Source organism: Echiichthys vipera (genome assembly GCF_963691815.1).
Source record: "Echiichthys vipera genome assembly, chromosome: 2".
Classification (NCBI taxonomy): Eukaryota; Metazoa; Chordata; class Actinopteri; order Perciformes; family Trachinidae; genus Echiichthys; species Echiichthys vipera.
The window spans coordinates 3251525-3274552 of record NC_139827.1 but is presented as its reverse complement, the minus strand read 5'-3'; the positions used below and the strand labels follow the sequence as shown (position 1 = coordinate 3274552).

Genomic DNA, 23028 nt, shown 5'->3' with positions numbered 1-23028 from the left:
GGTCGGACTGTGGCTGTGCTCTGCTGCATGAAAACATACATTCAGAGGATCGGACAGGTGTGGTTTGTTTCTGTTGTCAGCAAATTCCATGAAGAGACCCAAACCAACGTGGTGTCAGTCAACAATGTCATTGTTAATGTTGTTGCGGTGTGTGTCAAGGAGGAGGACCTAAAAGCGGAAGACTGAGCGAATGAACACAGGCGTTTATTAACAAAAGGTCGAAAAATGATCAACAGAAGGAGTCCGCAGCGGCAAAACGACAGGCGACAGGCGTAACTGAGGGAGTCCGCGGCGGCTGGTGGCTGGCGGCTGGCGTCGGGTTGAAACAAAAGGTGTCCGCGTTGGTTGGCGGCTGGAGGCGAGCTCGTGGCAGGCAGGGCGGCGAGGCAACAAGCGATGAGCCGGAGTTATCTGGCACAGGAGTCAGAGCCGGCTTCTTATGGAGCAGGTGATTGGGTGAAGATGGGAACCAGGTGTGCCTCTCTGCGCTTGCCTGTGTGGGTCAGCCCCACCTCCTGACGCTCTCCACACTGAAAGTAAAAACACAGAAAAAAGGAGCAGGGTGCACACAAACATACGTCCCCGAATAAACCGGGGCAGCCCGAGCCATGACTAATAAACTAGAGTTCCATTACCAAGTTAGTTTAGCTAATTTAGATCAAGGTGCCTCTCGCATAAACTCCAACATTTCGGATTTGTCTCAATTTACAATAATGCGAGACACATTTCTCCCAGCGTAGCATCTGTGCGGAGAGCTCGAGTTTGTCATCGGAAAAAATGTCTTTTTTCCTTTGAAGACGTGCTTCGATCCTTACTCTCTCTCTTTTCTATCATAACTTTTTCCCCGTATGGTGGTTCAGAATTTCCTCCAGGGAATTTGTCCGTAATTTAATTTCTATAAAAGAACAATAATTCCCTCTGAGGTTATGAAAGTGGCTCTGATTTCAGGGTAGGGGGGGACCCGTCTCAGTCTCAGCGACAAAATGGCCGCTCTTAAAAGAGACCCCCTGACATTCACCGTTAACGTTTAACAACAAACCCGTTAAATGTTCTTTGCTTCATCCTTCACTGAATAACGTCAAACATCAAAACCTCGTATCTGGTGATTAAAGCGACCAGAGATGTTTTAGTTCTCCGTCCCTCACGGCGTAGTGGGTCAGTGGTTCTTTGTAATGTCACGCCGCGGTCCCCCCCGTTTGCCAAGCAATCGATTACAGGCGGCGGCGGCAGTTGTTGCCGGGGGCGACGGGCGGAACAGTCAAGGTTGCTAGGTAGCAAATAAGAACACAGGCTCTCATTAATTGCCTTCTGCTGAGAGAGTACGGGTTGATATGGCAGCGGGATGCAGACACACACACTCACGGATATTCAGATATGCACAGAGCGTGTGTGTGCTGTACCTACAGGCACACACACACACACACACACACCTTACTACAGCAGCATCTATCAATTAGACAACAAGAGAGAGGACAACTATGGGAAGATTGAAAAATAATGGAAATCCATAAAAGGAGGCAAACGTAGTTGATTTCATCCGGTGTGAGGCAGCGTCCCCCTTCACCCATGATCAGGCATCATGCGTTCACAATGGTAATGCACCGTCATTAGGCTACACGGGGCTGTGCTTGAGCTACAGTTAGAACATATTAACTGAGAGTTTCTCCTTCCTGTCTGGCGTCGACGGGTCTGGACAGCCATGAAAATGTCAGATCAGAACCTCAAAGAGGTAAACATCAAACACCTGCCCTCGGGGGGGAAAGCCTGTCTTATTGAAATCTGTTTCTGTGCGGATGAAATGCGAAGGTCGTTATTTTTTTTTACAGTTGAAAGCTAATTCGGACAATCTTGCCGGATAATTGCAGCCTCCGGGGCGCTGGTGTCATCCCAATCAGCAGAGACGGATACTGAAATCTGCACGCTCGAGCTTTAAACGGTTCGGTTTGACGGGGAAGTCTCGGTGTTCGTGCTCCGGGCTGATGTTCATCAAAAGCTGCGCCCATTGAAAAACAATGCAACACCTCCGCTGCTTCGTGTTCGCACAGGACTCTGATTTAAAAGTGTTACTTCACTGAACAAGTGACGGTGTACGTCTGTCTTCCCTTATTATTTGAAACACAGCCTGATTTAAATATGTCTTTTTTTATCAACCCTCTAATGCAGGGGTGTCAAAGTGATCCAGTAAAGGGCCGTGTGTGTGTGTGTGTGTGTGTGTGTGTGTGTGTGTGTGTGTGTGTGGCTGCAGGTTTTCATTCCAACCAATCAAAAACACACCTGGTCCAACAAATCAACTGTGTGAAGACAGTTCAGGTGATTTAGGGCGCACTCACACTGTCCTTCCGCACCGCGCCCCGGGCTTTAGGGTCCTTGTCCCCCCCTCCCTCTCCCCCCGCGCCCCAGGCCCGTTTGTACTCACACTACCTGGGCCTCGGCGAATGCTTCTTGCTGTCCATACGTCATCACGCCGTAACACGTCACACGCATTGATGACGTCATGGCGATGCGTGGCTTTGTTTCCAGATCTTTCCGTAGACCTCTGAGTTTTTGTGCGTCTTGTCGACTGTTTTTGAATCTTTTCATCGACCAAATCTGCAGTAAACACTCCACCTCTGCATCACACCAACGTGAACCTTTCACCGCCATTGTTGTTGTTGTTAAATGTACGTGCATGGTCCCTCCTTCTATTTTCTATGTCCCAACAGGCGCACACAAATGACGTCAGAGGTGTCGTGCTCGTGCTCGTACACGTGCGCATGCTCGTGCTCGTACACGTGCGCACGCTCGTGCTCGTACATGTGTAAACGCACTCTACAAAAGCCCACCTCTCTCAGACGGCCAGCTGGCCGCAGCTAGGTGCGGAGTGGTTGCACTCACACTGGTCAAACGCACTAGGCTTTACCCGTAAAACCTGTTTTAGCCCGGTGCAGAAGGACAGTGTGAGTGCGCCCTTAACAGACATATACATGAATTGGAAGGCAATAAAAAACTCTCCCTTTGTAGCTCAGAGGACTTCAAATGTCCCGGTGATCTTTTGATGATTGACGTTGTCAGAATAAAATGTCTTTTTAAGGCTTGACGTCAAAATAAAAGCCAAATTTCATAAAAGCCCTTTGAACTGAGTCCCACTCCACAGAAGTAGGAGGGACAGAGTGTCATAGATACGGACAGACACGGAAAGGAAGCGTTCAAGATCCCAAAAAGGGAAAAGCACATAGCGGATTAAAGAAAATGACAGAGGCAGCTTGTCGTGCTCCGGGCAGAATAAAACACTTAGCATGCAGCGAGGTGGTGGGTGAGGCAGAGAGAGAGAGCGCGGGACAGTTATTTGGAGACAGATGGAATGAGATTTCACCAAAACGATTCGCAGCGGCGCTTGGACGAGCATCAACCTCCACTTTTTCCTCTCCCCCTTTTTCTCAACGCCCTTCCCATCCCTCTCCTCGTCTCTCTCTGCCGCTCTCTCTCTCTCTCACTACATCCCTCCCATTTCTCCCCCTCCTGGCTCTCCCCATATCTCTCACCCCCACACTCTTTTGCCACGTTCCTGGAGTTTCATCAGAATGTGCCTGGCATCTCTGAGGGGATGCGGAACTGTGCGTTTGTGTGTGTGCGTGTAAAACCATCCGTAGAAACAACAGCGGCGTGGTCTAATCGTGCTGCACACTTTGTTCTTTTACAGCAACATAAACCAACACGTTCCTACGTGCTAATTTACGAGTGTATACAAAAGAATACAGTGCCGTGTGCATGTTACTAAGTCGTTTAATGTGCCCATCACAGAGGCAAGCGGTGTATGTGTACGCGTGTGTGTGTGCGCGTGTGTGCATTCCTAGTTCCCTCCTCTTTACGAGTGTGCGGGGGCGTTTCAGTTGATCAATGATGCTCCCCTCCATCCTGACACAGAGCTTGTTTTGAGAACCACTTACCCAGATTGGACTAAATGAACAGCGAGAGGGTGGGACGGAGGGAGGAGAGGAGCTAAAGAGAATAAACGGTGATAAAAACCGCAGGGCGCCGTGCTGTGGACGGGGGCCGATCCATCAATAGAGGTTGTTAAGGGGCAGGACGGGAATAGCTGAGTATCGCCTTCACAACACGATGCGAGCACACTCCACTTGAGCCGGAGACATGCACGGACCTGTGAGAGGTTATTCAAACTCGGGGTTCGCACGGTGCAAATGCATTTAACGTAATGTAACATAAACAACATAACCTGCCACTTTTCAATACATTATTGCTTTCCAAGACCACCTATTTGAGTGTCTTTACCTCATGGAAAGCATTTTGCTATAGGATTCAAAAATGAACAGGAAGTGTAGAGGCCACAGCTTTGAATGACTTCAGCACATCTGCGCCCACAGGACATCACTAGTTTCTCACTCTGCTCTGTTTTGATCTTGGTGCGTTCTTCTTCAGTCTCTTCCACAGTTCAGTAACTGTAGTGGGTTTCTTAGGGCGCACTCACACTGTCCGTCCGTCCCGTGCCCCGTGCTTTAGGGTACTTGTCCCCCCCTCCAGGCCCGTTTGTACTCACACTACCTGGGCCTCGGAGAATGCTTCTTGCTGCCTATACGTCATCACGCCGTAACACGTCACACGCATTGATGACGTCATGGCGATGCGTGGCTTTGTTTCCAGATCTTTCCGTAGACCTCAGAGTTTTTGTGCGTCTTGTCGACTGTTTTTGAATCTTTTCATCGACCAAATCTGCAGTAAACACTCCACCTCCGCATCACACCAACGTGAACCTTTCACCACCATTGTTTTAAATGTCCGCGCATGGTCCCTCCTTCTTTTTTCTATGTTCCAACAGGCGCACAGGAAATAACCTCAGAGCCACCGTAGGCTTCGTGCACATGCTCGTGCACATGCTCGTACACGCGCGCAAGCCCACCTCTTCCAAACGGGCCGTTTCCGGCAACCCTACCTAGACGCAGTACGGTTGCACTCACACTGGTCAAACGAACTAGACTTCACCCGTAAACCTGTTTGGGCACGGTATGGAGGCACAGTGTGAGTGCGCCCTTAGAATTTATTCTCGATGGGGTTAAGATCTGGACATTTCATTGTTGCAAATATGTAAATAAAAATATATAGATATAAAAAGTTAGAGTAAACCAAACATGGATCTTACGCAACCACTATCCAACAAGCATTGCATTGGTAAACCCATTGGCCCGCTGTCAAAGTCATCACTAACAGAGTCGTCAGCCACGGCTGCCACTAAACGTATGAACTTGGAGCTCTCAGCTGGGATCACACCACAAGTGATGTGTTCTCACTGTTAACTCTGCCTCTGACAAGGTGTGAAATCACATGACGGTTAGCATAACGGAGAGCTGCGCGTGTCTCCAGCGTTGAGAGCGTCTCGGACGTGTTCAGGAACCTAAAGGTTGATGCCTTTAATGAACGTGAGATCGTGAAAGAACGTATAAATTGTGACTGCAGCAGAGACGAGGAGGCGCGCCGTCTTTCCTGGAAAAAATCATCTGTTTGTAGAATATCTTTTTTTAATAGCCTGTGGCTGTCATAATCCTGCTGCAGTAGGATCAAAATGACAAACAGCATCACGCAGCTTCAGCATCCTTGGATCACAAAAATGTCTGTGCTGAGGAGGTTGTATGGTTTTAAAACCCACAGGGGCCATGGTTGCATACCGCAAAGTTTCATACACCTAAAGCGCTTAGATGGCACTTTAGGTAGATGGATAGATAGATACTCTAGGTGTGTCAGTCAGACAAGAAAAGGCTTTATCACTGTACACAAGTTTCAGAGCCACAGACGACGGTTATGAGTTGAAATCAAATCAAATCAACCTTTATTGATACGGCGCTTTTCATACAGAAAGTGTCGCAAAGTGCGTCACAGAGATGTGCAGAAAAAGAGAAACATCAAATCAAATCAGGAGAAGAAACTTAAAAGAACCCTCCCACAGTCATGCACAGAGACACACACACATATGTATACGTTCATACACACATTCACACAAACACACACAGCCACGCTGACACACAGACACACACACTCACACCTACACAAACACTAGCTGTCACTACAGAGACATGGCCGGGCAGCGAGACCTGAGGTACAGAGGAGGCTAGAGGAAGCTCCCTTTGGGGGGCCAACCACACCGGGAGAGATCCCAGTCCAAGGTCACAGGGAGCAGCGCCACAGAGACCACCGCCACAGAGACCATCGCCACAGAGACCACCCCGACCCGGGCAGACAGGAGGCTCCGCACCAAGGTGCAGAGCCCTCTAGTCGCCCGGGCCGGAACTGTCCACGGGACAGCACCCCCCGCGGCCAGACCAGAGACAACTCCACAAAAAATACACATTTTCTCATTAGTGTTCTGCGATGAATGCTGTTTCATCCGATACATGCAGCTACACAAGAGAAAATAACAGGTTTCATTTTAGTTGGGCGTTGATTTAGAAGCGAAGGCTCAGCCTGGGAACATATTCCTGATAGTCGTGATTGGGTTAAGACTCACACATTATGATCTCAGCACTGCACAGATGTGACTCAGAACTCCCCTGACCACTTTCCATCACGGACACTTCAGTCGTGTTACACAAACTACACAAACTACAAGGTCGCAGGGAGCACCGCCACAGAGACCACCCCAACCCAGGCAGACAGGAGCCTCCGCACCAAGGTGCAGAGCCCCCTAGTCGCCCGGGCCGGAACTGACCACGGGACAGCACCCCCCCACGGGCAGACCAGAGACAACTCCCAAAAACACTGAGTAAAATACACATTTTCTCTTTAGTGTTCTGCAATGAATGCTGTTTCATCCGATACATGCAGCTACACAAGTTGGGCGTTGATTGAGAAGCGAAGGCTCGGCCTGGGAACATATTCCTAATAGTCGTGATTGGGTTAAGACTCACACATTATGATCTCAGCACTGCACAGATGTGACTCAGTACTCCCCTGACCACATTCCATCACGGACACTTCAGTCGTGTTACACAAACTACACACACACACACACACCTCGTTAAGTTATTTCCGTCTCCACAGTTGCGACAGATTCCTCTCCAGGAGAAAATGCTGCTTAAAAGCTCCTTTAGAACAAAATCACATAATTGTGTTTCATGAGCTATTGTATGACCTTAATCACAGAAGCCTCATCAGTCCATTTTAGCCGACGTCTCCGGCTGTTGCCATGGCGATGGACCCAGGTGGCACGCTGCTGGATTCCAAATCCGCCACATTTTCTCACGCTGCTGAGGCGCCGTCCTTATCTCAATTAGCGGCCAACAATAGTCTCTGTGAAGTGATAATTTGCCGAGCGAGCCAAACCAAGACGTTCCCGCCCTTCGTCTTAGGGGAGGATTGTCTCTCCCTGACAGTTATTCATAGCTAATTCTGCCTTTTGAGTGACCGAGATAGACGTCGGCGCTCCCCTCCTGCCGTTCTCCCGCAGTGTCACGCTCCAGTCGTCATTTCGCAGCCCCCTCATTTCCCTCTCTCGTACTTTTGGCTTTGTACTCCGGCTCTGTTCTTTCATCTTCAACTGTGACAAAAGGCAATTCACTGCCATCACTGTACCGCCATTTCAAACGTAAATTCAGGTTATTTCAGGTGTTATTATTTCAAAATGAATATTTCAGCTTTCAATATTACGTCCCAAGTCAATCACTGTGTCGTCCGTCGTCTAACTTCGACCCTTTCAAAGTATATTTATTATATTATTTCAGTTCATGAAAGTTAAGATGGAAAGATGTATTGTTCAGCATTGGTTGTACTAAAAGACACTCTACACACACTCATCCCGATGCTTGGCTTTGTTTCCAGATCTTTCCTTTCCCCCCACGCCCCAGCCCCGTTTGTACTCACACTGCCTGGGCCTCACGCGAATGCTTCTTGATGTCCATACGTCATCACACCGTAACACGTCACACGCATTGATTGACGTCATGGCGATGCGTGGCTTTGTTTCCAGATCTTTCCGTAGACCTCTGAGTTTTTGTGCGTCTTGTCGACTGTTTTTGAATCTTTTCATCGACCAAATCTGCAGTAAACACTCCACCTCCGCGTCACACCAACGTGAACCTTTCACCGCCATTGTTTGAAATGTCCGCGCATGGTCCCTCCTTCTTTTTTCTACGTCCCAACAGGCGCACAGGAAATGACCTCAGAACCGTCGTAGGCCTCGTGCTCGTACACGTGCCCTCGCTCGTGCTCGTACACGTGCAAACGTGCTTTACAAATGCCCACCTCTCCCAAACGGGCCGTGGCCGGCAAGCGTGCTGCAGTTAGGCGCGGTACGGTTGCACTGAAACACTGGTCAAAGGAACTAGGCTTTACACATAAACCTGTTTGGGCACCTTACACTACAGTAATCCAAACTTCATTCATCAATCAAATGATCTTTTAAATTCCTATCTTTCCTTCATCCGTTTGCCTCCATATTTTATATGTATGCAGACGATAGTGGTCTATTACAGGCAATCACATTACATCAATGGTGTGTGTGTATGTGTGTGTGTGTGTGTGTGTGTGTGTGTGATTGGTTTAATTGCCCTAATCATTGTAACTGTAGCATCACAGGAGAGCCATTGTCCGTATGGGTCTGCAGCCTCTTACACTTTCTACTGTGACCTTGTTGTGTCCTGATGAGTGAGATTAGTGTCAAAATGTCTCACTGAGGAATAACACACACACATAGAGAGAGAGAGAGAGAGACATGCAGCAGGTGAGAGAACCCCTCTACACAGCGCCTCGTCGGCTGTGTGTCTGCCTTCATTAGCATCAGTCCCTGTGAACAGAGTTAAGCAGTGTTAACGATGCAACACATGGTGAAATGTTTTTGTTCATTCACTGGAGCTTTTAAAGTTGTAGGTGTCAACACGTTTAATGCTGCGAAAAAGGTTAGAGAAGACATCAGACAACAAAGACAAGAAAAACATGTCAAATATACAGTAACCATGACAACTTTAATGTAACTTTTTAAACGTTTTTACCCAGCTCGGTTGGGTCTGAGCGTACTGAGGATAGTCCGTCCATCCGTCAACCATGTGTCATGAACCACATATGCAGTCCAACTCAATGCGGACATTAATGATTCCCAGTGTCTTTTGACCTTTCCTCTGGCGCCATCGTAATCACAACATGTCTCCCTATAACTACGAAATATCAACTTATAACCAATAAAGTGAGATAGACAGGTTACCATTAAAATTTCCCTGAGCATGTCCATGTCCCCAGAAGATGAACCCTGAAGAATTTCATGACTTTTCTTTGAGCATTACAGTCAGACCCAAAATAATGGCTGTGTAAATTGAATATGTTATGATGGTATAGGTCAGGGGTCTGCAACCCGCGGGTCTTTGGCCGCATGCGGCTCTTGGGCGCCCTTTCAGTGGCTCCCTGTAGCTTTGCCGAAAGATAAGATGTAAAATAAAATAAAACAACATGTTGGTTTTTTTACATAGGAGACAATCAGTGAAAGGGAACACCTGTTCTCTTGGAGTTCGAGGTGATTTTTAAAAAATTATATTATGTAGAACTAAAATATGCGTCACATCCTTCGTCTACGGCCCGGCGCCTTTCCCTGCCGGTGGCTAACCTCGAGTTTCTCGCATAATGGTGGCTCCCCGTATGCCAGATATCGTCAACAGTTTTCTTTATTTTCGTTCTATATTTTTTGTATATATCATATAACTACATATAGACATTTATAAGCTGCGACATCAGATATGTTTTGCGTCTCCAGACAAATTTAAATTGGTGGAAGAAGGGCAAAAATGGCTCTTTTGACGGTAAATGTTGCAGAACCCTGGTATAGGTAGACTGCCATTAAATGCTGTCTAAACTCACCCTCAGGTTACACTGGAGAAAATATTAAACTCATTACAATGTGTTCATTATGTGCAACACTCTCCGATGGTTAAGTGTGATGGAAACAACAGCCTCAAGGGACCATTAGTGGGACGTTCAGCCTTGTTATAACACTATTTACAGTGATGCTCAGTGCGTGCAGATGAAGGGTTTCATATCCAAATGTTGTTCACGTCTGCGATTCATATTGTTTGGACAGATAGGTGTTTTCACCTGCTAGGCTCTAGGTCTGCCGCACCTCCACCGGCGCCCTTTACCCTAGCTGTGGGGTCATCAGCTGGGGACCACCATTCACCGATGTTTCGCCCCCTAACCCAGAACACCTCCTGGTGGCGGGGCAGTGAACAGGGACGTCTCCCAGTCACCCCCCGCAGCTAGCTTTCCTCAGGAGTTGCTCACTCCCCACACCTTGTCCCGCCCCCTCAGCCAGCTTGCATATTTTAATATCATTCATATACACGGATGATTCAACCCCTGAAATGCAGTTGTTAAGTCAGCGGAGGTTATTCGTTTCTTCGTATCTGACTACTGCGGATTACAGTCCAAATATTATAATACCTCCAAAATATGATCAGTTCTGAACAGATCGTTGTCCTTCAGCTAACATTTGCTGTGTCTCTCATTCTGACCAGCTTTCATATTACATTTAACTTTATCTCACTTTTTTTCTTCATGGTGCCCCGTGTGTCGTTAACCGCTGGGCACCCCTACAGCACATTTGACAAAATATCCTATTATTATAGCAGGGGACCCCAAACTTCCCTTCCCCGGCCACATTAACCAGCTCTAACTGGGGGATCCTGAGGCGTTCCCAGGCCAGTGTGGAGATCTAATCTCTCCACCTGGTCCTGGGTCTTCCCCGAGGCCTCCTCCCAGCTGGACGTGCCTGGAACACCTCCCTAGGGAGGCGCCCAGGGTTCATCCTTACCAGATGATCCTGAACCACCTCAACTGACTTTCAACGCAAAGGAGCAGTGGCTCTACTCCGAGTTCCTCACGGATGCTGAACTTCTCCCCCTCTCTCTAAGGGAGACTCCAGCCCCCCTCCTAAGGAAACCCATTTCGGCCTCTTGTACCCACGACCTCGTTCTTTGGGTCCTGACCCAGCTTTCATGACCACAGGTGAGGGTAGGAACGAAGATTGACCGGTAGATCCAGAGCTTTGCCTTCCTCAGCTCTCTTTTCATCACAACGGTTATTATATTATTATTATTATTATTATTATTATTATCCTAATATCCTTCATCTTATTTCACACACAATGCCCCATTGATAGCGTTCGTGCTTTCTCACTTTTCTCCGTTCTCCTCTCTGTAATCTTCTCCTCCACGTTCTCATCTTTATTAATCCAGGCAGCAAAACACAACTCATTAACAGCGATGCATCTAAAAGTCACGGCCGGCACTAATAAAAACCCGTTATCACGCCGGATATTATGAGGTTAGCTCGTTATGCGAAGCGACAGATCAGAGGAGAACCATGACACTGTGGCGTGACACGCGGGAAGATGAGTGAAATTCAGACTGCGAGCTGAAATGTGAATATCACTTGTCTTCGCTGCACTGCCCCCACTAACAGTCATATTCACAGAGCCGTATCAGCGGCGGTAGCTATTTCTATCCAGCCTATGTTCACGTTTGTTCACTGCTGTTTACTTTTATTTTGTGTACTTTTGATCTATTTCTGGTTGGTTTGGTCGGGAGGGAGTGTGTAAACTAAACAAGGAGGGCGAACAAACAAGATAAATCTGTGAATTTTGTACAAACTGTAGGAACAAATGACTGTTTTTCTACTGAGCCTGTTATCTCTGTATGTTTCTTTGGTGGAGGGGAGGGCGGGCGGAGAGGGGACGGCGCTCTATGCGTCGAGGGTGGCGGGAGGTGCGGGGGGGGGGGGGGGGGACGAGAGGTGAGATCTTTCCGTAAACGGTCGGGGACTGTGCAATGACTACTTGTAATTATTAAGAGAATCCAGAGTATAGAGGTGGAAAAAATGTCCCTTATGACGAATGAAATAAAGTGTTATATTTGCATGAGTTCCTGTATTTTCATCGAGCAGATATTTGTGTGTGTACGTCCGTTAATGAGTGTTTAACTATGAAAATGCTGTCACTTGCTTCTGTGAATATAAATGTACAGTTTTCTTAGATCTTTCATGACTAACTCAGCTGTTTCTAAATGTTTCCTGTCGGAGGCACTCTCCGTCATCACGCCATCCTTCCTGTCACGCCACTGCTGTGATCTTTCATCGACAAACGTAACATACTTTGAAAGAGTGCTCCATGGTTTGGGATTACCAAATGTATTTATTCTCTAAAGATGGACATCATTTTGACAGGGAAGAAAACAGGTTCAATTCAGTTCAATTTTATTTAAAGTCCCAAATCCTAACAAAAGTTATCTCAGGACACTTTACAGAGTAGGTAAAGACCACACTCTGTGACTTATTTATGATTTACAGAGACCAAACAATTCCCCCGTAGAGTACGGTGGCGTTGAAAACCTTCACTATAACAGACAGGAACGTCAGACAGACCCAGCTCTGTGGAGGACGCACATCTGTCTGCACCGGAGAGAGGAAGAGGAGAAGAGAGAGAGAGACACAGATGGACACTTCCAGAGATACAAGCAGCCAAGGAGTAACAGTAACTATAATAATATCTATAGTAATGTGAATATGACTCATATGTTATGGCAGTTAATACAGCAGATTAGTAGAAACAAGCACAGCTAAGGTGATAGATTATGAAAATGATAATAATTATGGTGGCAAACATGATCAATGATGAGTAGGGGCAATAGCAGCTATGATACAGCGAGACAAACCACTGATGGTGTTTTTATGGCTACAGATTTTATAATTTATAAGACTAGTGACAGGATAAATGACTAATAGTTATAGAAGGTTTAAGAAACATACCCAAAAAACCCCAATCCTCCCAAAAGTTAAACATATCTGACAAAGCTCAAGTTTACTGTCAACTTGTCATCAATTTCCAAAAACAAAATGGTGGACCCAATGCAGACACGGACACGAAGTAAAAGTACAAATAAAACGTTTAATAATATTAACAGACGGACGCAAAACACTACAAGGGAAACAGGTGATATAACTAACAAGACGAGCACGGGTAAAACAGGAACGAGGAGACGACGGAAGATCAGGGAGACGGACGGGAACGTGGGAAACTACGGAGAAAACAAACACGATTATTATACTTAACGACGGGGAGCGTGATAACCACAACGACAAAGGGAACGCCAATCCGGGGGGAATAGTTTTACCAGTAAAGGGTCTACAACGGTCCGGCGCTGCATGCCTGTCAGCTCAAGGTATTTGTAGTGGTTCAGGTGATCAGCGTAACAGGCTGCAGCTTGGGGGGAACGCCTACCGGACCTAGACAAACATGAACACACACACACACAAGCAGGGACAGACGGACAGAGGGATACAAACTCAAACAAAGAGGAAGAGAGGAGGGTACTGACAGAACCGAGTCTTGACAAAATCCCCCTTTCAACCGCCTCCCATGAGAGACGCATTCACGTTTCTGAATCAAAGCTTTAAATGCCACTTCCTCGCAGAAGAACTCTAAATGCTACACACCGAACCCTTTCCCTTTTAAAAATGGCTGCCACAGGGGAGGAGTCCTCCCTCGACGGGAATCAGCTCCTGCATCCTGAGTGGAGCTGTACACCAACTCGTCTGACAGTGTGTGTGATGCGTTAAAAGTCTCCAAACCCAAAGACGACCGTATGAGGTGAAAGATGAGCATGCTCAAGAGGCTTTTACCATGAAAGAGGAAGGACTCATGAGGTTTAAGTCCCGTATGAGTGTAGGTAAGCAAGTTTTGTCAGTTTTAATGTACAAAACTCAAAATAGGAACAAATGGCTCATTCAACTTTAAATACACTGAGATGCCCGTTGTGTTTCAGTGCAGATCATCTGCAACCACCAAAGACTGTGACTTAGGGCGCACTCACTCTGTCCTTCCGCACCGCGCCCCGTGCTTTAGGGTCCTTGTCCCCCCCTCCAGGCCCGTTTGTAATCACACTACCTGGGCCTCGGCGAATGCTTCTTGCTGTCCATACGTCATCATGTCGTGACACGTCACACGCATTGATGACGTCATGGCGATGCGTTGCTTTGTTTACAAATCATTCCGTAGACCTCTGAGTTTTTGTGCGTCTTGTCGACTGTTTTTGAATCTTTTCATCGACCAAATCTGCAGTAAACACTCCACCTCCGCATCACACCAACGTGAACCTTTCACCGACATTGTTGTTGTTGAATGTCCGCGTCCTTCTTTTTTCTATGTCCCAACAGGCGCACATAAAATGATAGCAGAGCCTCCGTAGGCATCGTGCTCGTGCTCGTACACGTGCGCACGCTTGTGCTCGTACATGTGCAAACGCGCTCTACAAAAGCCCACCTCTCTCAGACTGGCCGTGGACGGCCAGCTGGCCGCAGTTATGTGCGGAGCGGTTGCAATCACACTTGTCAAACGCACTAGGCTTTAGCTGAAAACCTGTTTTGGCCCGGTGCGGAAGGAAAGTGTGAGTGCGCCCTAAATATGCGCAAGGCAACATTTCTGGCCAGACTTTAAGAAATAACAACAGTAGTTATGGTGTTCAGAGGCGTGGGCAGGCTGTGAGTGAGAGAGAGAGCTGACTGATGCACATTTTAAATGGTTTTGAAAATGTGCAATCGACGACCGTGGCATTTGTGATATCATGTCAACTCACTGAGAGTGTACGGATAGGGATAAAGGGATGAAAATGGTTGAGGGTCTTGTTGATGCACTCCATCATTGGTGGAGGAGTGAGAAAATACAAAAACCAGGTGAACAGTGGACCAACAGGAGTAACACGAGCCAAAATATGATACAAAGTATATCTGAGATTCAGAAATCCTCACGAGTAAGGGCTTCATCACATCTATATATGAGATTAAATGAATTGCGATGAATTGTCTGCGTGGGTTTTCTCCGGGTTCTCCGGTTTCCTCCCACAGTCCAAAGACGTGCAGGTGTTTGGTTCATTGATGACTCTAAATCACCCGTAGGTGTGAATGGTTGTCTGTCTCTGTTCGTCTCTATGTGTCCTGTGATAGACTGGCGTCCTGTCCAGGGTGGACCCCGCCTCACGCCCGATGTCAGCTGGGAACGGCTCCAGCCCCCCCTCCCCCGTGACCCCGACAGGGACAAGAGGTTGAAGATGAATGTACAATTTGATTTTATCACTTCTGCACAATTTAAAATACAAGCACCAACGGTGGCCACCTTTGTATGACTGCTTTTACATTAACAAGCATTAAAACTGGACTGTAATTGGAGATCAAACTATAAAAGGAGAATACTTAACTTTGCTAAGCGTTCCCCGAAGGACAGGACAACTGTACTGCACTGCATATGTTGCATACGCGGCTCATGTGCTCCAGCTATCTGGGCAGCACTTTGAGCGGCCGTGAGGCTTTGAGAGTGTTGTTGTGCTGGTGTGAAGCTGCCTGTGGTGAAAACGACACCGGTGGCCTGCAGCATTAAACACAGATGGGCTGGTAGATATGAGCACTTGACTCTGCCCTCCTCCTTGATGGGAACTCATTGTGTTCTGACCTTTAAGTTCCCTCGATATCTCCCTCCATGTCTCTCTCTGGCTGTTTTCCTCCCCGCTGCTATCTCGCTGTGAGGGCCGGGGACTTGACAGCTGATTTGAAGCACTGCGGCGGCGGCACCGGCGTTTTTGTTTAATGATTTCCCCCCCTCTCCTATCTCCCTTTCAAAGCCAAGTCTGTCTTAATATGTTCTGTCTGTCACCTGCGATTCTCTCTCTCTCTCTCTCTCTGTCTCTCTCTCTCTGTCTCTCTCTCTCTCTCTCTCCCTGTTATGTATCAGTATGCAGAGCGTCCACCCCCTCTCTCAGTAGAAACCTGGTATCTGGGCCACAGAAACAATGGCTGCTCAGGGCGATGGGAATAAGGATTGGAGAAAGTCCGCTGACATTTCATATCAGTTCCTCATAAAATGGCAGAAACGGAGACAGAGCAGTACAGTCAGAGAGATTTGTGTATATCGTATTACGTATATATAAAGTTTAATGTCTTTATTTCCATCAGTACCACTTTGTCGATCAGTATATATCCCTTAAATACACTAGTTCCAGAGTTTTGCTTGGATTTAGGTCCAAGATGTCCAGTGTTTGAATGTGACCCAGGATGCTTTTGCGTGGCCTGAGCTGACATGTTCAAACAGACCCCACATGGGCTCCTTCCACTTCTTTCGTCCATCTGCTCCATGTACTGCAGGCCCCATGTGGGTCCGCTCATAACGGGAGGGCAGTATGGGACCAAGTTTGGCCACAAGTGGGGAACTATTTTTGCCCTCTGACAGAACAAATGTTCCACTTTTACAGCCCCTGAATGGGAAACATTTTCAGTAGCCTTTTGAGTCAAACATATGTTGCCCAAAGTGATATTTCCTGTAGTAAAAGCTCATTTAAAGCCACACTGATGCAACAAACAACAACAAAACTGTTCCAAACAAGGCTTTGGAACATAGTTTGATCGTGGCCTTTAACAAGAACTATTTCCATGGAGTCGTACAACATCGTGGATCGAGGCAAAGCAAGTCCATGAACTAGTTGGGTCCATGATTGTAATGATGATCAGATTGATTGATTACTGCCTTATATGCCGGCTGGCATGTAGGGCAGCAACAAAGCATCTCCACTCCTGTCTGTTCTGGTCTTTATGGAGCCCCAGGTACGATGCAGGGTCTTCAGTTCTCCCTCCGCAGTCCTCCGCCAGGTGTTCTTGGGTCGGCCTCTTTTGCGCTTGCCTTCTGGTGTCCAGTGAAGAGCAGTTTGGGTGATGTTGTCCTGCTCTCTACGGATTACATGCCCAATCCACTTCCACCGCCTTCTCATAAGGATGTCTGCCATGTCGTCTTGTTTACAGATACTAAGAAGGTGTTGATCAGAGATGGTATTGGTTCCAGAATATCTGCTGTATTTTCCGTAGGCTTTTGGTGTGAAAGGTTGACAGTCTGATCAGACAGGCTCCAAAAAAAGTACCCGTAGATGCTCTACCTAACTGTACATCTCCCCACTTGTCCAATATGAACACACTCCCATCTCTGCATGAAGATAACCAGCCAACAAAGTAGAATATCTTTAGTTATAAGTCAAAGACATCAGATTTGCTGTTTTATTCTCTCGTGTTTTACCATTTTTCTGTAGCTCAGGCCCTAGATATTCCCGTTCCACACCCCACAACACCAATCTCGCCTTTCTGTTTGCCTCTACTTTGAATTATTTTTCAACAATTACATCATCTCATCTCATCTCATCTCATCTCATCTTCAGCCTCTTATCCGGGGTCGGGTCTCGGGGGCAGCAGCTTTAGCAGGGGACCCCAAACTTCCCTTTCCCGGGCCACATTAACCAGCTCTAACTGGGGGATCCTGAGGCGTTCCCAGGCCAGTGTGGAGATCTAATCTCTCCACCTGGTCCTGGGTCTTCCCCGAGGCCTCCTCCCAGCTGGACATGTCTGGAACACCTCCCTAGGGAGGCGCCCAGGGTTCATCCTTACCAGATGATCCTGAACCACCTCAACTGGCTCCTTTCAACGCAAAGGAGCAGCGGCTCTACTCCGAGTTCCTCACGGATGCTGAACTTCTCCCCCTCTCTCTAAGGGAGACTCCAGCCCCCCTCCTGAGAAAACATATTTTGGCCGTTTGTACCCGCGACCTCGTTCTTTGGGTCCTGACCCAGCTTTCATGACCACAGGTGAGGGTAGGAACCAAGATTGACCGGTAGATCCAGAGCTTTGTCTTCCTCAGCTCTCTTTTCGTCACAACGGTGCGGTAGAGCGACTGCAGCACCGCCCCCGCTGCTCTGATTCTCCGGCCAAACTCACGCTCCATCGTCCCCTCACTCGTGAACATGATCCCCGAGGTACTTGATCTCCTTCACTTGGGGTAAGGACTCATTCATCATCAATTACATCATAGTCAGGATAAATCCCAAACTGGGGCTGGAAGACGTTGCAAATCCATCCATCCTATTTGGCAGAAGTACTATTGGCACGGGTGTGTTGATGATTGATCCATCCAGTAAATGCCATATGCACATAAAACAATGCTATATATTTTGCCTTTTGTATTATCTAATTGGTGAGCGTGCATTCATTGTACTCATCTATTGTACAGTGTATGCCTCCAATGATTTCTAAATGTCGATGTAAAGGTTCCAACTTTTCCTGTCATTGCCGTCGGGAAGTAACTCACCAAGTTCCCTGGGACCGCTCCAAAGTTTGTATTGTGCTGCGGTGGCACACTGCATTTCAAACCAACATTGCGATTCAATTTGCTGAAGCAGAGAAAAACCATAAGTACTTTTCTAAACACAATCAGGCTTTACACTCTTCACGGGAAGCAGTCCTCTCCCCTCTAAGGTCTGAAGGCATTCACCCTTCACGGAAACTGTTTGCAGTGACTATATTTCGCTGTCTCTTGGTTTCCTTCTGGCACGGCACAAATTGTTCCTTTAATAGCCTCCTTCAGAGATCTAACAACGCCTCTAAGAGAGACAGGGAGCCAGACATCTTCAATCACGCATCTGTCATCATCCCCGCTACCTGTGCGAAAGATAGTCCCCAAGACTTGGTTACCACAGCAGGAGGCCAGACGGAGCTTGTCTATCACTGACAGTTTCTATAAAAAACACCTGTCATCTATTTTCCGTTAGGAGCCGTGTCTTCATAATGGAACAAATCATTATTAGGACAAAGGAGAGGATGTTTTCCAATGTCACTTAAGTCAGTGCATTGACCTCTTTGACCTAGAAGGACTTCCTAAAGCAGGGATGTCAAAGTCAAATACATCAGAGGGCCAAAAAACCTAATTTGCTACAAGCCGAGGGCCGGACTGGTTCAGTGGTTATTAAAACATGTTAAAATGATGCATATAACCTATTGAACCAAGACCTAACACAGGCTCACAGACAAAAACAAACTTCCTCCAAAGAGAAAACGTCTTTGGACTGTGGGAGGAAACCGGAGAACCCGGAGAAAACCCACGCAGACACGGGGACAACATGCAAACTCCACACAGAAGGGCCCCAGCTGGGATTTGAACCAGAAAACCTCTTGTTGTCAGGTGACAGTGCTAACCACTACACCCCTGGCCAGACAGTTTATAAATTACACATGAAAATGTGATCAAATTACAGTAAAGTTACAGTAGGCAGCTTTTAGTAAAATATACTCATGAAGCGGTGGAGGAGAACATGCAAACTCCACACAGGAGTGCCCCATCTGGGATGCGAACCTGGCCATCCTCGTTGTTAAAGGGCCATAGCTGATGTTGTGTCGAAGTCAAATACATCAGAGGGCTACAAGCCGAGGACCGGACTGGTTCAATGTTTATTAAAACATATTAAAATGATGCATATAACCTGTTGAACCAAGACCTAACACAGTGTACCGTATTTTATTTAATGATTAAATTAATAATCCAATATTTTTGTTCGGCTCTGTCAGTGATTTTCTAACAGGCTCACAGACAAAAACAAACTTGTCCTGTACATTAAATGAATAAAGCAAGATTTTCTTATGACTTTAGTTATTTCAAGGAAACATTTTCAACAGGCAAACAGCAAAAAAGAAAATGACCTTCAAACATAAAACATGTTCCTTAATATCAAGATAAAGACGCACAACTTTGTGAACATGTGCTTGAAACACCCTGTTCTCATCGTCCACCTTCCCTTTAGCCGTTATTGGGGGGGGCTGAAAGTTGACATCTGCCCTGAATGCTGATGAATAATGAAGCCGAGGCGGCTCCCACTTGCGGCGTTGCAGTGAGTTTGCGGGCTACCGTTGCATTGTGGGTAATGTAGTTTTAGTGCGCGAAAAACACCAGCAGGCGGCTGTGGCGTGCGGGCCGGTTCTAATACTAATCATTACTAGGACAAAGAAGAGGATGTTTTCCAATGTCATTTAATTCAGTGCATTGACCTCTTTGATCCTAAAGCAGCGATGTCAAAGTCAAACACATCAGAGGGCCAAAAAACCTAATCTGCTACAAGCCGAGGGCCGGACTGGTTCAATGTTTATTAAAACATATTAAAATGATGCATATAACCCACTGAACCAAGACCAAACATTAAATGAATAATCCAATAATTTTGTACGGCTCTGTCAGTAATTTCAGGTGAAAACATTTTTGAGCAGCAAAAAAGAAAATGTCCTTCAAACATAAAACATGTCCCTTAATATCAAGATAAAGACGCACAGCTGTGTGAACATGTGCTCTGCCTCCCACCGAGCTTCAAACACACTGTTCTCATCGTCCACCTTCTGTTTAGCCGTTATTGGGGAGGAGCTGAAAGTTGACATCTTCCCTGAATGCTGATGAATAATGCAGCCGAGGCGGCTCCCACTTGCGGCGCTGCAGTGAGTTTGCGGGCTACCGTTGCATTGTGGGTAATGTAGTTTTGGTGCGTGAAAAACACCAGCAGGCGGCTGTGGCGTGCGGACCGGTTCTAATACTAATCATTATTGGGACAAAGAAGAGGATGTTTTACAATGTCATTTAATTCAGTGCATTGACCTCTTTGACCTAGAAGGACATCCTAGAGCATGGGTGTCAAAGTGATCCAGTAAAGGGCCGTGTGGCTGCAGGTTTTCATTCCAACCAATCAAAAACACACCTGGTCCAACAAATCAACTGTGTGAAGACAGTTCAGGTGATTGAATGAGTCGAGTCAGGTGTGTTCTTGATTGGTTGGAATGTAAAGCTGCAGCCACACGGCCCTTTACTGGATCAGTTTGACACCCATGTCCTAAAGGAATCAGTAGCGCCCGTTGATTGCAGGACGCTGTTCAGTCGCCACGTTAGCACGTTGTTCCGTTCTTATTGATGTAGCAAACGGCAATAGTTGAAAGCACCACAGCACCCAGTAATTCAGTTTCAGTCGGCTTGGAGGAAAATACGATGTGATAAGCAAATCACCCTGAATACCAACAGACACTCAACAGCAGACGTTTGTTTGATTGGCGTTATACTCGTAATACAGTTTCTACAGTAATCATTCCCAAACAGCTTCAGCTCTCAATGCCTTCACTGTTGGCACAATGCCATGTAATCTCCCCCTTTACAATTTCCCTACAAAAAGATCTGTTTCCATGTTTGCAGTGAATTGTTATTGAGAAAAGCTGGTTTTCACTTGAGTGTCCTTGATGTTCGTTTTATGGAAAGCTGTAAAATGTGCTGTGGGAGTGGGAAAGATCATGTGTGGTCCCATTACGTGTTGATTTTTCGTCCATTAAAGGCCAAATCGTTGTTTCATTTGATGATATATACGGACGCATCACAGGCCCGGCCCCGTTAAAGCCAACCGTGTCAGTCTCATTTTACGGGAAGTGCATACCTGTTCATTCGCGGTGCTGTGTCAGCAGCTATAAAGCCAGACAATGAAACCTTTAATGTGGCCATCCGTCCACAATGACCACACACACACACACACACACACACAAGAGCGCTCCCGGAAAATTGCCTCCGCCGTTAAAATAGGTAAATATGAAGTGTGTCATTTCAAAATCCACATCAGGAAATAAGCCGACCTTTCTCTCACTTGACCAGATATTGGTATGAAAACGAGTGATTTCTGCATAATAAAGAGATTTTAGGTTGTTTTAAATAAAATAAAACAAAGACCATTGTCTAGAAAGTGCTTACCTAGGGTGAAATACACGACAACATTAAGCCACACATGAAAGGTTGGATTTAAATCACAAAGCTACTACTCAATGAAATCCCAATGGTTTGCCGTCGTGGGGCCACAGCGGTGGAACGAGCTCGCCATGGACATTAGAGCCGCAGAAGCTCCACACGTCTAAATCTCATCTGTTCATACCGCATCTTTGCCCACGAAGGAAGGAAAAAATGCAACACCCTTCTCTATCTCTTGTTTCTAAAATGTAGCATTTGAAGCTGTTTTGCTTGATGCATCATTTATTCATTCATCTTCATCCTCTTGTCCCTGTCGGGGTCGCGGGGGGCTGGAGCCGATCCCAGCTGACATCGGGCGTGAGGCGGGGTCCACCCTGGACAAGACGCCAGTCTATCACAGGACACATAGAGACGAACAGAGACAGACAACCATTCACACCTACGGGTGATTTAGAGTCATCAATGAACCGAACACCTGCACGAGTTTGGACTGTGGGAGGAAACCGGAGAACCCGGAGAGAACCCACCAGGAATCGAACCAGCAACCCTCTTGCTGTGAGGCGACAGTGCGGACCACTACTTCACCATGTCGCCCTGTGCTCTATATAATTACATTTAAATTTGACATGACAGCTGTCCAGAGTGTCGATGCTGCAGCTGTCCTAGGTGTTACCAAATAGTGGGCTGCGGGCTGGAACCCCAGGGATGACAGCCAATAGTGTCCTTGACTGATCGGCCTCATCACCTGTTAAGCTAACAACATTCAACCATTCACACCTACGGGCAATTTTATTTTTTTAGAGTCATCAATGAACCGAACACCTGCACGTCTTTGGACTGTGGGAGGAAACCAGAGAACCCGGAGAAAACCCACGCAGACACGGGGACAACATGCAAACTCCATGCAGAAGCGCCCCAGTCGGGATTTGAACCAGAAACCCTCTTGTTGCGGGGCGATAGTGCTGACCACCACATCCCTGGCCAGACAATTTATAAAGTATATATGAAAATGTGATAAAATTACAGTAAAATTACAGTAGGCAGCTTTTAGTTAAATATACTCATGAAGCGGACGAGGAGAACATGCAAACTCCACACAGAAAGGCCCCAGCCGGGGTTCGAACCTGGCCATCCGCGTTGTTAAAGGGCGTTAGCTTATGCTATTGGGTAAGTAGAGAGATAAAGGGAGAAGGCTATCAGAGCCATGGAGCAGCTCTCTGACGGTCCAAGTGCTAAAATGAGAAAACAAGCGTCATCGCCTGAGAGCAGAGGAGCTGTCCATTTCACCGTGGTGCTGAAATCACTGCTGCTTTAACAAAAGGCATTCTGCGGTGCAATGGGAGTGCACTTGTGTTTGGTACAAAGGTATGTATTGATAGTGAAGTGAAGCGTAAAGCACACAATGAGACACACAAAAGCTGCAATATCCAACAACAACTAAAGTACAT

The 23028-nt window shown here is 46.8% G+C and overlaps 1 pseudogene across 1 annotated transcript in view; it reads right to left on the bottom strand.

Moving 5' to 3' along the window:
- Nucleotides 1-437: 437 nt before the first annotated feature.
- The window catches only part of LOC310963515 (protein RER1-like), an 81753-nt pseudogene continuing 59162 nt past the window's right edge, over nucleotides 438-23028 (bottom strand). Inside the window, exon 5 of the transcript in view lies at nucleotides 438-530. The product of the transcript in view is annotated as a protein RER1-like (transcript). The remainder of the gene's footprint in view (nucleotides 531-23028) is intronic.